Source organism: Meleagris gallopavo, unplaced genomic scaffold, assembly GCF_000146605.3.
Source record: "Meleagris gallopavo isolate NT-WF06-2002-E0010 breed Aviagen turkey brand Nicholas breeding stock unplaced genomic scaffold, Turkey_5.1 ChrUn_random_7180001954436, whole genome shotgun sequence".
Taxonomy (NCBI): domain Eukaryota; kingdom Metazoa; phylum Chordata; class Aves; order Galliformes; family Phasianidae; genus Meleagris; species Meleagris gallopavo.
This window is the reverse complement of record NW_011215385.1, coordinates 337-14,961: the sequence shown is the minus strand read 5'-3', so window position 1 is coordinate 14,961 and position 14,625 is coordinate 337. Positions and strand designations below refer to the sequence as shown.

The following is a 14,625-nucleotide window of genomic DNA, read 5'->3' as shown; positions in this document are numbered from 1 at the left end:
AGAATTCTCTCTCTCTCTCTCTCTCTCTCTCTCTCTCTCTCTCCCACACACACACACACACACACACACACACACACACACACACACTAACAGGTAATGGCATATTGTCCTACACAGGAACTGCTCACTTAGTTTTGTATTTAGTACACTTACCCTTCCCATTTCAAATTCTCGACAGGCCATTACAATTATCTGAAAAGGAAAAATGTTAGCTAGCTTTAGATAGAAGAAAGATCACAAATACTTTACTGCTTGCTTGTAGCTAAGATAACACAGATACTCCTTAACTGGCTGCTACTGAAGGGACTGATCTGTAGCTGCACATTCTTTTAATACTAAAATAGTGTCCAAGTTTTATTCTGCACAAAACAAGCCAGAACACTAATAAAATATTTAAAACCTACCTAAATTGAATCATTTGAAATCACTGCAATCCTATATAAATATCTTATTCATTTAGCCAGACTGTACTACTGTAAGAATGCAGAACCATTTGCTAAATACAAGAAAATGCACAGCTGTATCTGTTTATAACAACATAGACTGCTTTTTTAAATCGGTGCAAAAAAACTATGTCAAAAATTAAAACAAGATTGCTTAGGCAAAGAAATTTCAGGTATGATAATCTGAATAACACTACCAAAAAACACCAAAAGGTAACCTACTTGTTACAATAGTAAGCAGCTATCTTTAAAGGGTCTGGTGAAAAACAGACCAACAAAAAATATTTCAGAAACAAAAATTTCTTCATTGAATCCAACTTGAATAGTACTTAAAATTTAACTCATGACAATAACTGATTGAAGAGATTCAGAAAATTCAGAAAAACAAGTTATCCAAAATTAGCATAACTAAATGGTATACACTCATTTTGTTTCTAATGCTGCTTCTGCATCTGATTGTCTGCCCACATTAAGAGTCAATGGTGAGGTCTCTAGCAGGAGAAGGGATTAAGTACTGACCTGTTCATAAAAAGACATGACTTCATATATAATAAAAATTATTACATCTTATTACTTCATTAATTTACAATGACACACAGGTGTTAATTTTGTAGTTTAAGTAGCATTCTGAGACAAACCTCTGCTAAATCACCACCAAAATTCTTGTTAATAGCTAGCTCAAACAAGAAATACAATCAATGTACCATGAAATAGGGTAATACACAATTCCTGTTTTTAAGTAGGTACTTACAGCCACATTGTATTCCCATATCATCCTCCAGAAATCTATTACTGTATTTGCTAATGGTCCCTGGGTAGCAACATACGCCTTCGGCCCATGTACTCCCTAGGATTGCACAAAGGAACCATTAATGTTAACAACAAAAATTTATCTGCACTGAATAAAAAGCTTTCATTTATAATTACGTAAAATTAGAATTCTGTTTTTGATCCAACAGGAAAGGTGAACGTGAAATAGGAATCCAGTTGACATTAGCCATAATTTTGCCAGTGATTTCAAGTGGGCCTAAGATAACGGCTACTGTACTGGCAGAGACTGCAACAGAAAGCACTGAGTTAACCAGTTTTGTATGCTGCAGTCCTGAAAGGTATCTGTAAGTCTGCACTGTTTATTACATATGTCATGATCATGACTGGAATATTTCTTTTTCTGTTAAAGCACTCCCTTTGAAAAATTCAAGGAACACAATTATTTCAAAAACCGAAGATTTTTAAGTGCTTATATAAAAGGGTTGAAGACATTTACAGTGCCTTGGTTTTAAGAGTGTTAGGGACAACTCTACTTCTGCCATGAACATCAAGAGTGCATATAAGCATGCACACTTTGTCACACACAATGCCTCACTTATGTTCTAAGAACAGCTTCTCTTAATATCTAGCATTTTCAACAGCATCAATTGTTAAAAATATTTCTATCTGAACTTTGCTACGGTATAAAGTTCCAGCTTGGTTGTCTGTCACCTTAAAATGAGATTTTCCAATATTATGTTTAAACCTAAAGCAATGTAAGTTACAATATTGCCCTATAAATGGCATTAGGTTTGTAAATCTATTTAAGCCACAGTAAAAAACATTTTTTCCTCCCGGCTCTGAATTCTAATCTCAGGGTAAAACACAAAAGCTGCACTGATCTGAAATAAAAGCTTCGACCAAATTTTAAACCCGTAAAGATAATAATTCATACCTTAATGAAGTTTGCATTGATGTAGTCGGAATCTTGGGGGGGAGTTTTCAAGGTCAGTTTAACTCGGCTGTGATCAACTAAAAGAAGAATATATTTTTTAATGTAAAGAATTACAATTTGTAAATCAATATATAGCAGTAAATGTGGAACACACTGTAAATAGAGTATCAGAAGGACATATTAAGCCTTGAAAAAGTGTTCCCAAAAACTGCATCACAGAAACAAGTCAGTTAATGAAATAAACCTGAAATTGATCATTAAGGAACATCTCGACATTTCCTATAAGAATACATCTTTGGAGATCAAAATTCCCAGAAAGCTTTCAAAAATACCCTTTACTACTTAATTTGTTCTGCCAACATTTTGGCTGATGCCAGTGTTTCCTAGGAAGCACCAACATATCATTCAAACCATCTCCACAATAAGAACCAATTTAATGTAGCACCACAACAAATTGGAAATGAAGAATGAAAAAAGTATCCTATGGATTTGAATTGGAGAGCAGGAATATATACAGAAACAGCATCTGCCCAAGCAGTTTCTAATACTTCCTGCTTCCAGGGTTGATTCCTAAGCTATAAGGCAGCTGAAACTCTATTAAGAGTCTAAATTAGATAAAAAGCAAAGAACAAGTCCATCCAAAAAGAGGAAATATGAATGGTTTTGGGGTGTTGAGACGTTTTGTTGGTGCAAAATATCACTGATAATATAAGTGCCCTCAGGAAATATGTGCTGAGTGTTAATTCTCTACTGAAAACTCTTCCAAAAAGCCCAAGACAAAGAATTTCTTTCCAGAGCCCTGATAACATGCAGAAAACATTTGTGTCACTGTGTGGTGCTTCCTAAAACAGGACAAGCCTCGATGAATGCAAAGGCAACACTAAAATAAATACCCAGAGAAAGCATTATAACATACTACACTGTAATATACTATCATATGTATAGTGTAAAAGCATGAAATCTTCATAAATATACAGTGATGTCACAAATGTAATACTAAAAAGTATTCTTAGATGATGGATTAAAGTAATTAAAACTGGAGGCTAATGAGGGCTCCTATCTTTCCAGCACAGTAGATCCAAAATTCTAAAGCAGCTGCCAGATGTCAGCACTTCCAGCCTTCCTTCATCTGCCACAGCTCAGCTCTTCTCCCATTTTAGCTCCAAAACACAATTCTCCTAAGGAAATTTTACAGCAAGCTCCAGGTTCAGAAGATTAACTGTTTTTGGCTTTTTTCTTTCTTTTCTTTTTTTTTTTTTTAAAGTCTTTATACATAGCTTAAAGCTCTGCTCAGAATTACAAATTGGTGTCTTCAAGTCATCAGTGAACACCATGGTTAATTTGAGTGTCACTGAGGATGGCTTAGCAAGAGAGTACACACGGTCATACTGCATTTTCTCTGAAGCCCACATCAAGTTAGTATTGAAGTACTGATCTCTCTGGTAGCAGTAATCATTTCTGATATACAGGGTTAATCTCCTATTAAGCTGCATTTGTAAGCTACCTTCTGGATTTACAAAAACAAGCAAAGTACCATACCCATTCTTCCTCACAAACATCTTCTAGCTTTTGTTTCTCTGTCAAGCTGGTCTCCCATCACTTCACTGCTAGAACTTTTCGGCATTCAAAGATACTCTCACTTCAACTGAATGTTTACCTTCAATTTTCCTCACCATCAGCTTTGAGGTTTGCTCATTTTCCCCACTGTGATCTGTATATCCTTTCAGATCCTAATGCCTCATGTTTTGATTTTTTTAATGTACTAAAAGAAAAGCTCATCTCCCATCCTAGCTACGGCCACTTATTGCCATAGTGACTATTGTGTCTCATGGATTCAGCCTCAGTGCTACTGAATTTTTCTTGTATTTTTATCTAATTATCAATAAGCCTGCATGGAAGAAGCAGAATAAAGGTATCGTAACAACAACTTCCTCTCTCTCACTGTTCCCATTTATCATTTTTCCTCACAAATTAAAACAAAGCCCAATAACATTTCACTGTTTTGCTGCTTTCGAGTTCAGTGCCGTGCATGTCCTGCCTTCTCACCACAGCAGTAGCCATTATGCCCACCTTGTTAAACAATCTGGGGCCTGTGGCTCTGTGGCCAAGCTGACTGTTGGAAGCATAGTTCCAAGCTCTGGAAAGAGGTAAAAACTCAATTTCTAGAGAAACAAAACCCACAGGTACATCACAGTGTGAAACGCAAAGTTTATTACCAGAATATATCTTGAAGCTGAAAGCTAATGATGCCTAAGAACATTTTCAGCGTCAAATGGATTATAACCCTTCAAACACTTCTGAGAGAGCTAAGTGGAACAGACTTGTCATTAATCTTCTGGGATATGAAAAATGGCACTTGTCAGAAGACCAGCCTTTAATCTTGCTGACAGTTACTCGTATTGAGAAGCACAGCAAGAACTGCTGAGATGTGTGGCCTCACAAGATGCACAAAGTGAACTTGCAACACACAACCTTGTCACAACAAAATCTGTTATAACTATACACTTGGTTTTAGAATTTAAAATTCTGCTCTGAGTCACATTTTGTGTGCTCAAACATGAAACCATTTTACTTGGCCACAGCAAAATACAAACAGAAGATACTCAACAGTGATAGCTCTCAGACATTGCTTGCAGAGTATGAACCAGCAAGAAAAGATCAATTCTACTTCAAACCACAAACATGGGCTTCCTTAAAATCTCAGTGAGATATGCTGATGTTCATTTTCTATCACAAAAATAAAAAAAAATACACAGTTAAGGACCCAGTAAGGTCCTAGACTATTCTCAGTTAAAATGAAAGCCTCAGCTTGATACAGTTTGAGACCCAGCAAATATTTTATATTTGGGTGATAACTTTCCCAGCAAAATACATAAATCTCCACTTTGCCTGCCAAGTCAAAAATAAAAACTCCAAGAAATGATCTTTCAAAGCATCTCCAATTTTGTTTGCTGTTGTTAGCTAAATAACAAAATTTAGAGTACATTAAGAGTAACAAACCTTTTCCTTTATCCTCTATTAACAAACAAATCAGACTTACATGGTAATATATCCTTGTATCTGTTCTTCTTCACATTCTCTTCCTTTTCACCAGTGGCTGTTGGATAGATCTTCTCTGTTCTGTATTTTGTGGATAATCTTCTTAATCTCTGAAATAAAACATTCACATTATCTTTTCAAGTCTTAAGGCAACAGAGGCATGGCTAGGTATCAGCTTCATTGATGTATGTGGATAAACAGATCACCCAAAAAAACTTCCTCTATCCCTTTACAATTTTCACCAATTTATTTATTTAGTTATTTATTTTTAAGCCTGATTACCCTGCAGGTACTTTTTGCTCAACAGCAGTTTACAACCAACTTGGACAGACGGAACTCTGGAAGAGCTGCTAGATCGTGGTCATACAGCTGTATTTTAATTAGAACACACACTGCTTTGTTAGGGAATAAGGAGAGCATTATCAAGAATACATGTGGGAAACAAACATCTGTTATTGTCCGGGATTCCTGGAGGAACATCACAGATCAGGGTGGCTTAAGAACAGCTGTTATTTTGCTGCTGAGCTCACACTGACAACTGAGCAGGAAGAACCTGGCTTTGGGCAGCTATCAGCTCCTAACACCCAACTTCCACTGAGTTTCTAGCTCATCCAGATTTCTCTGGTTCTTCCTTCAAAGGCCCTGCTGCTCAGGTATACGCTGTTCTCAATAAAGTGAGTTCAGCAAACCTTCTGTCACCCACAACACTGCTTGCAACTTTCTGACCCTGCACCTATTGCAAATCTTCTAGATTTGAAATAAGCAAAGCCTCTATTGATAAAAACCCTCCCATCCCTTCCTGTAATGCAGGAAATAAAAGCAGGAAATAAAAACGGGCAGCAGGAAGACAATTTTAAAGGTATTTCCAGTGAGGGGGGGTCCTGTGCAGGGAGGGGGATACAGGTTGCTCATGCTTCCCCTTCATCTTTGATGCTTGAAAATCAGCCCTGATCACTCAAAACATTTATGGTTTTCTTTTAGGTGGCGGAATTGTGGAAGGCTGGTTGTTAATTAGAAATGCACATCGTGTTTGTCACAGATTGCACAACAACATACAGACAGGACTTCAACTCTTGAACCAGTTGGAAAGGCACTTTTCTTCCTGAATTCTTCTAAGACTACAAAAACACTTGGAAGACTCACTGCACTCAACCTAACCAAAGAGGAAAAATGAGCTGGTAATTCAACTCCCTCCAATAACTCTTCCAGAAAAAACAGAAAGGAAAGAAAGAAATTTAGTATTTCTGCTACTTACAGAAAAATACTTCCATGAAATTTGGACACAGTGAAAAATATGTAAATGATGGACAGAAACTGCAAGGATCCTGCTAATATGCACACAAGTCCATAAAAGTGGTGTTTACAGAGCAAAAATAAAGACGAGTTTTAAAAAAGCATGTAGAGAAGCTCTATAATTCTCAGAGAACTTTTATGGCGGATGAAGCCACTGAATGCTAGGAAGAATAATGGAATTAGTGCACTGGATTGTTTTCTTTTCTTGTTCTTGTTTGTTTTTTAACACTATTCTTGTAAAACTTACAAAGTTAGGTGGAACAGAAAGTCTGACCAAATGCTGACCCAAGTGCTAAATATATTACCTGAAAAGATTATTCAACTAATAGAAGGATTCGATTCTTGAGCAGACTTGTTAACAGCCCCAGGCAAGAAGATTCCACGCAGACCACGCTAACCTTTCCAACTAAAAGCAAATTCACAACCTGTATATATACTTCTCTGAAAGAGTGGTCAGACACTGGAATGGGCTGCCCAGGGAGATGGTGGAGTCACCGACCCTGGAGGTGTGCAAGGAACATTTGGACGTTGTGTTGAGGGACATGGTTTAGTGAGAACTATTGGTGATAGGTGGGTGGTTGGACTGGATGATCTTGTAGGTCTTTTCCAACCTTGGTGTTTCTGTGATTCTGTGATATAGTAGACAGTTGGAGAACTCCAGTTTATAACATGGTACAAAGAATATCAGGGAATGGTGAACCAAAGAATCACAGAACGGTGTGGGTTGGAAGAGACCTTACAAGACCATCCAGTTCCAGTCCTCTGTCATTGGTCAGGGACACCTCCATTGGATCAGATTGCCCAAAGTCCCATCCATCCCACCTGAACTTTAACACTCCCAGGGATGAGGCACCCACAGCTTCTCCGGGCAACTGTGCCTCATCGCCCTCTGAGCAAAACATTTCCTCTTAAAAATGCACACAGGACTCACTGCCCTATTTAACACTGCCCTTATCTTTGTTAAATTAAAACAAAAGTTGGCAGTGCTAAGACTGGACACTGAACTGGGAGTCTACAAATAGCAAATATAATTCAGCTATGTCAGCCAACAACTGTAAGACTGAAAAGTAGTTTGAAATAAGTGATGAGCCTCCAATCCAAAAAACACAAAACCCCACAAAAAGAAAGTGATTCTTCCCAAGCATAGCCACAAATATGCTCCCCATCTCAATATTTTATTTTTCATCTCCTCTTATTTTTCTGGGACAAGTGCTTTGATTGCGCTTCGAAAAAGTAACAGAGTAAAGTTTAGAGGGAAAAGAAACTTCTAAACACTATGAATAGAAGCAGAAGTTGTTTTCTGTGAAAAAAAGACACTTGAGGAAGTGGTACAGGAGAAATAACAGGTATCAAAAAGCACCCTAGGAAGATGGTCATTTCTGCTATGCCTATTTTAAAGGTGGGAAGAAAAAAAAAAAAACAAAACAAAACAGTATCACGGTATAATATGGAGCTTAGATTCACACTGCAAGGTGAAAACACCAGAAATGGCCCAGTACCAACTTTCATCCCCTGGAGACCAATGAGATAATTCATCATATCCTTTTCCCTTACAAAATCTGCAAAATAGAGTGGAAAGCAGGACTAGCACAAGCCAGCTCTGAGGCAAAGACCAGGAAAGAAATGTGGCAGAATACACATCTCTGTTCCTAAATTACTTTTGGATTCATTCTTGTCACGCATATTTGTCTGCTGCTTTGTGATATGGGTAATAGCAGGTGAGTAAGCACAGTCATGAGAGCAACCAAAAAAGAATAAGTATCTTTATGCTTCTTTAGCATAGTACTCTGAGCTACACAGAATAGTACCTACTTTATGCTTCGGAAGGGAATGTCTTGACTTAAAAGTAAGGAAAGAATTCTGAAAACTGAGCCTTGAATCACCAGGAGGAGTAGAATTCACACTGCATGCAAAAGGAGGCTTCTGCACAAAGGCACTGCAGTGTGCACACAGCCTGCTTCAGGGTGCAAGAGATGCAGTGCTTCCTAGGCTACAGCCTGGAGTGACCAGAGCAAGGAGAATGTGCTCAATGACAGAACGGGGTAATGGCAGGGCAGAGAAAGAAAGAATTTTGTTCAGACTATGTTAAATCATTGAAAGATATCCAGCGAGAACTGTCACGGTCTCTTTCATGCTAATTCATCATACAGAGCTGTCTGCAATACAAAGCAACGCTCACTTGGGCTAAGTAAGGCAGTAGAACTGCCAGGAGACACACAGCCACACACAGGGACACAGACCAGCCCCGCACCCCTTCTACACTCACCACAACAGCTATTCCAGGACCTCAGAAACCTTCATTTGCATCTTCCTTTAAGAACAAAATTGACAAAAAGTAACCAAATATTTGTGACAAAGAACTACATTCACAAGGCCTTAACTTTCATTCTCATTAAAAATACTCGAGTTTAATTCTGCTTGCTCACTGTGCTGTGAAGTAGTTACTGGGATGGTGACAAACTCCATCAGGGCGGGGGTGAGTCCTTGGAACAAGGTGGGTTTCAGAAGCCTAATTCCAACTTCCACTGTGGTTTTATATTCTGTAAAATGATTAAAATTCTACTTCAGTGTTTTTAGCGAGACAAACCAACTCTTAAAATCCAACGCATGGAATCCTACTGCACGAAAAAGAACTTTGTCCAGTCAGTTTAGAAAACATTTCTGACTTTCACAGTCAACACTGTGTGTCTATTTTACACTTCAGAAAGCGTGACAGATGAAAAACTGAACATGAGCCAGCAGTGTGCTGCAGCTCGCAAGGCCAATGGTATCCTGGGCTCCATCAGAAGAGAGGCAGCCAGCAGGGACAGGAAAGTGATTGTCCCTCTCTACTCTGTTCTTTTGAGGCCCCATCTGGAGTACTGTGAACAGGTCTGGAGCCTCCAGTACAAGAAAGACAGATTGCTGTTGGAGAGGGTCCAGAGGAGGGCCACGAAGATGATCAGAGGGCTGGAGCACCTCCCCCCTATAAAGACAGGCTGAGGGAGCTGGGCTTGTTCAGCCTGGAGAAAAGAAGGCTGCGGGGTGACCTCATTGCAGCCTGCCAAAGGGGATTATAAAAAGGGGGATAAAATATATAGGGATTAAAAGGGGATTATAAAAAGGAGGGGAATCAACTTTTTACTCAGGTGATAGAATAGGGGAGAATGGCTATAAGCTCAAGGAGGAAAGGTTTGGAATGAATGTCAGGGGGAAGTTCTTCACAGGGAGAGTGGTGAGGTGCTGGCACAGGCTGCCCAGAGAGGCTCCATCCCTGGAGGTGTTCAAGGCTGGGTTGGATGGGCCCTGGGAGGCCTAGTCTAGTACCAGATCTGGACATTGGAGCCCTGCCTGTGGCAGGGGGTTGGAACTTGTTGATCCTTGGGGTCCCTTCCAACCCAAGCCATTCTATGATTCTGTTAAGACACACAGCTTAATTCTAGAAAAATGCTGTTTGTGGAATGAAGAAAATATTTATACTCACTTTGAAAGCTTGTAACTTATTTAAGTTATCTAAGCTCTTGTGCCTCCTTCCTGGGATCCTCCATACGGGACACATGAAAAATATTCACCAGGAGTTTCCTTATTCAAAGCCCTCTGCGACTCTCCTAAGACTTAGTTTCTAAAACCTCAGCATAAAAAGCAGATTGAAGCAAGCATTGCTGTTCTGACTGTACCTAAGGAACAACACACAACCGCATTAAACTCAGCTGCTGGAGTGCTCCAAGGCTTCCACAACCCATTTGCCACATGATAACAGGCAACAGCCACAGGCTTCATAGGTTCTGTATGGACAGCTGTGGCAGCAGGGTTGGGAGACAGCACTGATCGCACAAGAACATATTTTGCTTCTCAGAATTCACTACAGTGTATCAAACACTCAAAAAATCTGAACACTGAAGAAAATCTTCTATAATAATTCTCTTAATAGTCGAAGCATAAAACGACACCAGGACACACTTGAAAAGAAGTGATGTATTAATGCACTTATTTCCTAAGACATCTCTTTCCAGCATAAGCTTAATATTTCTTTGTGCTTACTGGCATGTAGGGGAAGAAAAACACATGCATGATGTTCAGCTATGCTCTCCTCCTAGTAATTTAATACACATTAATAAGGCAGAATTCCCAGTCCTCTTATGCAGAGAGGAAATTATACCTGTAAGGAACCCTTCTAAAACCATCTTGGTTCTGCAAGTATTTTAGCCTATAGTCCTTCCAAATCTAACTAATGTTTCCCCACATCATTTTCTGATCACTCAGAGCTCTGGGAAACACCTGGGCAGGGTGATGTGAATGAGTTCAGCTGGAGCATGGACTCTCAGAGGAGCCACGGGCACCTCTGCAGCTCCGGGCTGCACAGGAAGACACAAACACATGCAGAGACCTGGCTGCCTTTTGTCACTGCCAGCACAGGAAGCACGGAGCATTTCTGGGATTATGCCTTTTCTCACCAAGCCTTGGGAGCATTTGAGAAAGAGCCCATGCTTGTGGCAAATGTCAGTCTTTTCCCAGTTATTCCTGTCAGCTTGCAAAGAACTATTTTTAAGAATTTCTAGACTTTGTGCTGCAAGGAAAAAGCTCTCCCAAACACTAAGTGTAAACAATGACAGGAAAATGATCCAATTCTATTAAAAAAGCTTCACTGTGTCTCAACACTTCCGCATGGCGTTGGCTGCAAGAAATAGTTCAGACTGAACCCATTTCTCTGAAATGAAGCCCTGAAATGGGATTGTGTTGTGGTTTCAGCCAGCTAAGACAGATTGCAAGCTGAACTGATCAGAAGAACCAAAGTTCTGAGGGAGCCCGTACTACCTCAGCTCTCCCTTCTGGCAAAACCCACTGACACTCGAGCTCTGGGCACTCCTCCAGGGGACTGCTGAAGTGACTTACAGACAGGACTGATATAGAGAGTCCTCTGAGAGTTCCATCTTCTGTATTTCACTGCAGGAAGACAGCTCATCTGAAAACTTCTACTGTGTTCAAGGAGGCTTGTGTGAACCCTCTACAATTAGGTAGCAAACTGGGAACCACACTGTTCCAGTATTAGGTGACTATTGCATTGTGTTATCTTAACTTAGCTGGCTGTTTTCTCTGAGAAGACAGGAGTTCACCTTATTGCATCATTTACAGATTTAAATTCAGTAAAGAAGCATTAGTCAAGGCAGACAGCACACACAAGGAAACCCTCTGCTTAAAGGAAATAAAGCAAAACACTGCACTACCAAAACTTCACTATCCTGTACTAAGTTACTAACATATGCCACAAGATTTTCAGCTCTTGAAAACAAACACAAACAGAAGAAGGAAACAAAACACGAAGACACCAGAAACAAAACTCATACCATCCTGAGGTATATATATATGGTATATATACCAGAGAACCCTCCTGCTTAAGAGCATAACTTCCAGGTGACTGGATTTGCTACTATCCTCTTATTCATTTAGCCTTTAGATTCCAGTATTTTTGTGTGTGCACTGACAGAATAAGTGTATTAAAAACTTCTCATCTAACCCTGAACTTCTCAAGTCTTCCTTCGAACGCACGCAGCTTTTATCCATCCTACCTCGCTGTGTGATTACAAAGGTAACATGTTCCTTCAGAAAGCTACAGTGAATAATTTCTAAAAGAACGTTTTTACAGCACTCCAGTTGATTAAGTGTTACAATGGGATCAATCAGCAGGCCTGCAAAAAGAGCCAAGAGCTTCTTACTGAAAAAAACTATTAAAAAAGTTCAAAACTGAGCTAACTATAACATACAACATACGCCATCTTTGTATGTCAGCCTTCCATACCAATCTTCTCACCAATTCCTTTTTCACAAGCAGTTCAGCTTTCAAGTCAAGACAGTAAGGGCTTGAGTTGTCCTCCATACAACCTTCTGCAAGCTTTCAAAAGAACTAATATTCATGTTAATACAAACAAATGATGACTTCTTTTGTGAGAACTGTTAAAACTTGCCACGTAGCTATGCACGTCAGTCTACCAAATACAATGCATATCTTGCACTAAAGAAGAAAAGAAAGTTTTCCCACCTCCAAAGCTTTTTTGCAATCTTTTCTTCAGGAGACTGTAGATGCCAACTCTGTCAGTATTACACAATTTTACCACCAGCATTCCAACAGCTCAGCTGATTTGTTCAAGAAACCGACAGACACATTTAAGTCTCATTTCAGTTGAATCTGCATTCAGTTCTGACTAGGAGTTTAAGGTCTTATCATAAGATGCCTATAAATAACTGGCACAAAGAATTGGCTGACTGCTCGGTTCTCATTGCATGCGTACTTCCTTAGCAGCAGGAAGCCCTGTACCACAGCACAACAAGGGTACAAAGAGGAATAACCCTCCCACCTTCAGCAGCTTCCTACAGAAAAGGTTCAGGCACACTGGGGGTGGGGGGAGGAGGACAGGCTGTTTATTGTAGCCGTTCTGCAAGATGTCATCTGCATGTGCTCTCAGCATAGGCATTTACAGAGCCCACAGAACCACTGCAGGATTCAGCAGCACAACCACAGGTCAGCTGGGAATGTACCCAAAACCCTGAATCATGATGTAAGCATCTTGCTGTAAGGCATCCAGAAGCAAGAGGAAGACTGCTCAGTCTTGTTACATCCCAATGATTTCAGTTGCTCGTACGACATAACTGCAAGTGGTTTCACTGATGTTAGGCAGAGACGTACCCATAAATACAGATGTACACAGCAGTTTGAACAATGTCCTCATTTCAGTCAGCAACAGCAAGGACAAAAACCTGCAGCACCAACAGAGAGGAGGTCTGCTGAGAAGATGGGCCCAAAGCAAGCCTCAGAGAAGTGGGATGAGCTTTCCACTTCACTTCACCAGAGCTGGAGCACTTTTGCCCATTTCTAAACCCAAAACTGACTGCAGGCAGAGGTAAGCATTGTCTTCAAAGCCTCCCTTTCTTCTCTCAGCCAGGAGGGGAGAGCACAACACAGACCATCACCCAGACAGATCTAGCTCTGAAGTCAAATGCTGACAGTCCTGAACATGATGCTGACGCTGTCAGTATCATACCTGAATTGAGTGACCACTTATAAGGAGCGTGCCCTTCAGCAGAAACAGAAATCAAAGCAGAGACATGTCCTACCTACCTCTTCTACAGCACACTTAAAGTTTGATGGGGAAGTCAAAACCTGATGGGTATGATGGAATAAAAACAGATGCCAGAGTAGGGAGTTACCACAAACAAGCCATGGAAGCACAGAAGGAAGAGCCTAAGCATGATTTGAGATTTTCTCCTCCCCAAAGGCAGGAGGTTTCACTCCAGCTCAGTCAGGCATCTGAAATGAACCCAAGCTTCAGAGTTGTACGAGAGGCAGAGCCAGCGACCATTGGCAGCAACTCCACAGCTCCTTCGTTTCAGTGCTTCTGCCTTACCGCACATTATGTCCCCAAGCAGCAAAAAGCACACTGAAAGCAGGAGCTGTAACAGACAATACAGATACGGTACAGCCCAGACAAATTAGAAACGTTAGGAACTAAGAAGATATCTCCTAAACCTCCTTCTTCGAAAAACATTTAGTTTGCAAACATTTTCAGGGAGAATTAACATGGTTAAACAATCTGTTGCTGTTAAAACTTCTTCCCAACGTCCTTCACCACTCCCTTGCTGTTGGCTTCACTGTATGCAGAATGAGGCATCAAATTCCAAAGATCATCAGTCAAACATTTGGACAGGGTTCACGCAATAGTCAGCCTCCAACTGCACATTGCCTTTACCACACTGCTGAGCTGTATTACGTCCTGTCCCCACTTGCCCCCACAGCAAAGTCAGCTGTGGCTGCTGTGGCTCTTATCAGCTACTTCTTGCCCATGGAGCTGAGACAGAGGCACTGCCCAGCAAGGATCACAGAGAACTACTTGATGCTGAAAAGCTGGAGCCTAACAAACCCTCTAGTAAAAAGCACAGCTGTGTATGCTCAAGAGGCATTGCAACTAAAATCCAGCTTGGGGCTAAATTACCTTCCTGAAACATCTGTGGAACTCAAACTTGCTACTCCTTTCATTTATATGACTTTCTTTAGTAACTGTGACTCAACTTCAATCACAGTTGAATTACTATGTGATGACATGAGCTCAGTGTGAAACATGCTGACGTTGGATACGCGAGCAATAAAAGGGCATTGGTTTCCCCTCTCACCAG

The 14,625-nt window shown here is 40.3% G+C and overlaps 1 long non-coding RNA gene across 1 annotated transcript; it reads right to left on the bottom strand.

The window, feature by feature from the left end:
• Positions 1-153: 153 nt before the first annotated feature.
• LOC104917049 lies at positions 154-12,595 on the bottom strand. Its single transcript, XR_004162501.1, has 5 exons — positions 12,497-12,595; positions 5,189-5,297; positions 2,149-2,225; positions 1,195-1,290; positions 154-192 (listed from the first exon to the last, which is right to left on the bottom strand). It is a non-coding gene; the product is annotated as an uncharacterized LOC104917049 (long non-coding RNA).
• Between the last annotated feature and the right edge of the window lie 2,030 nt (positions 12,596-14,625).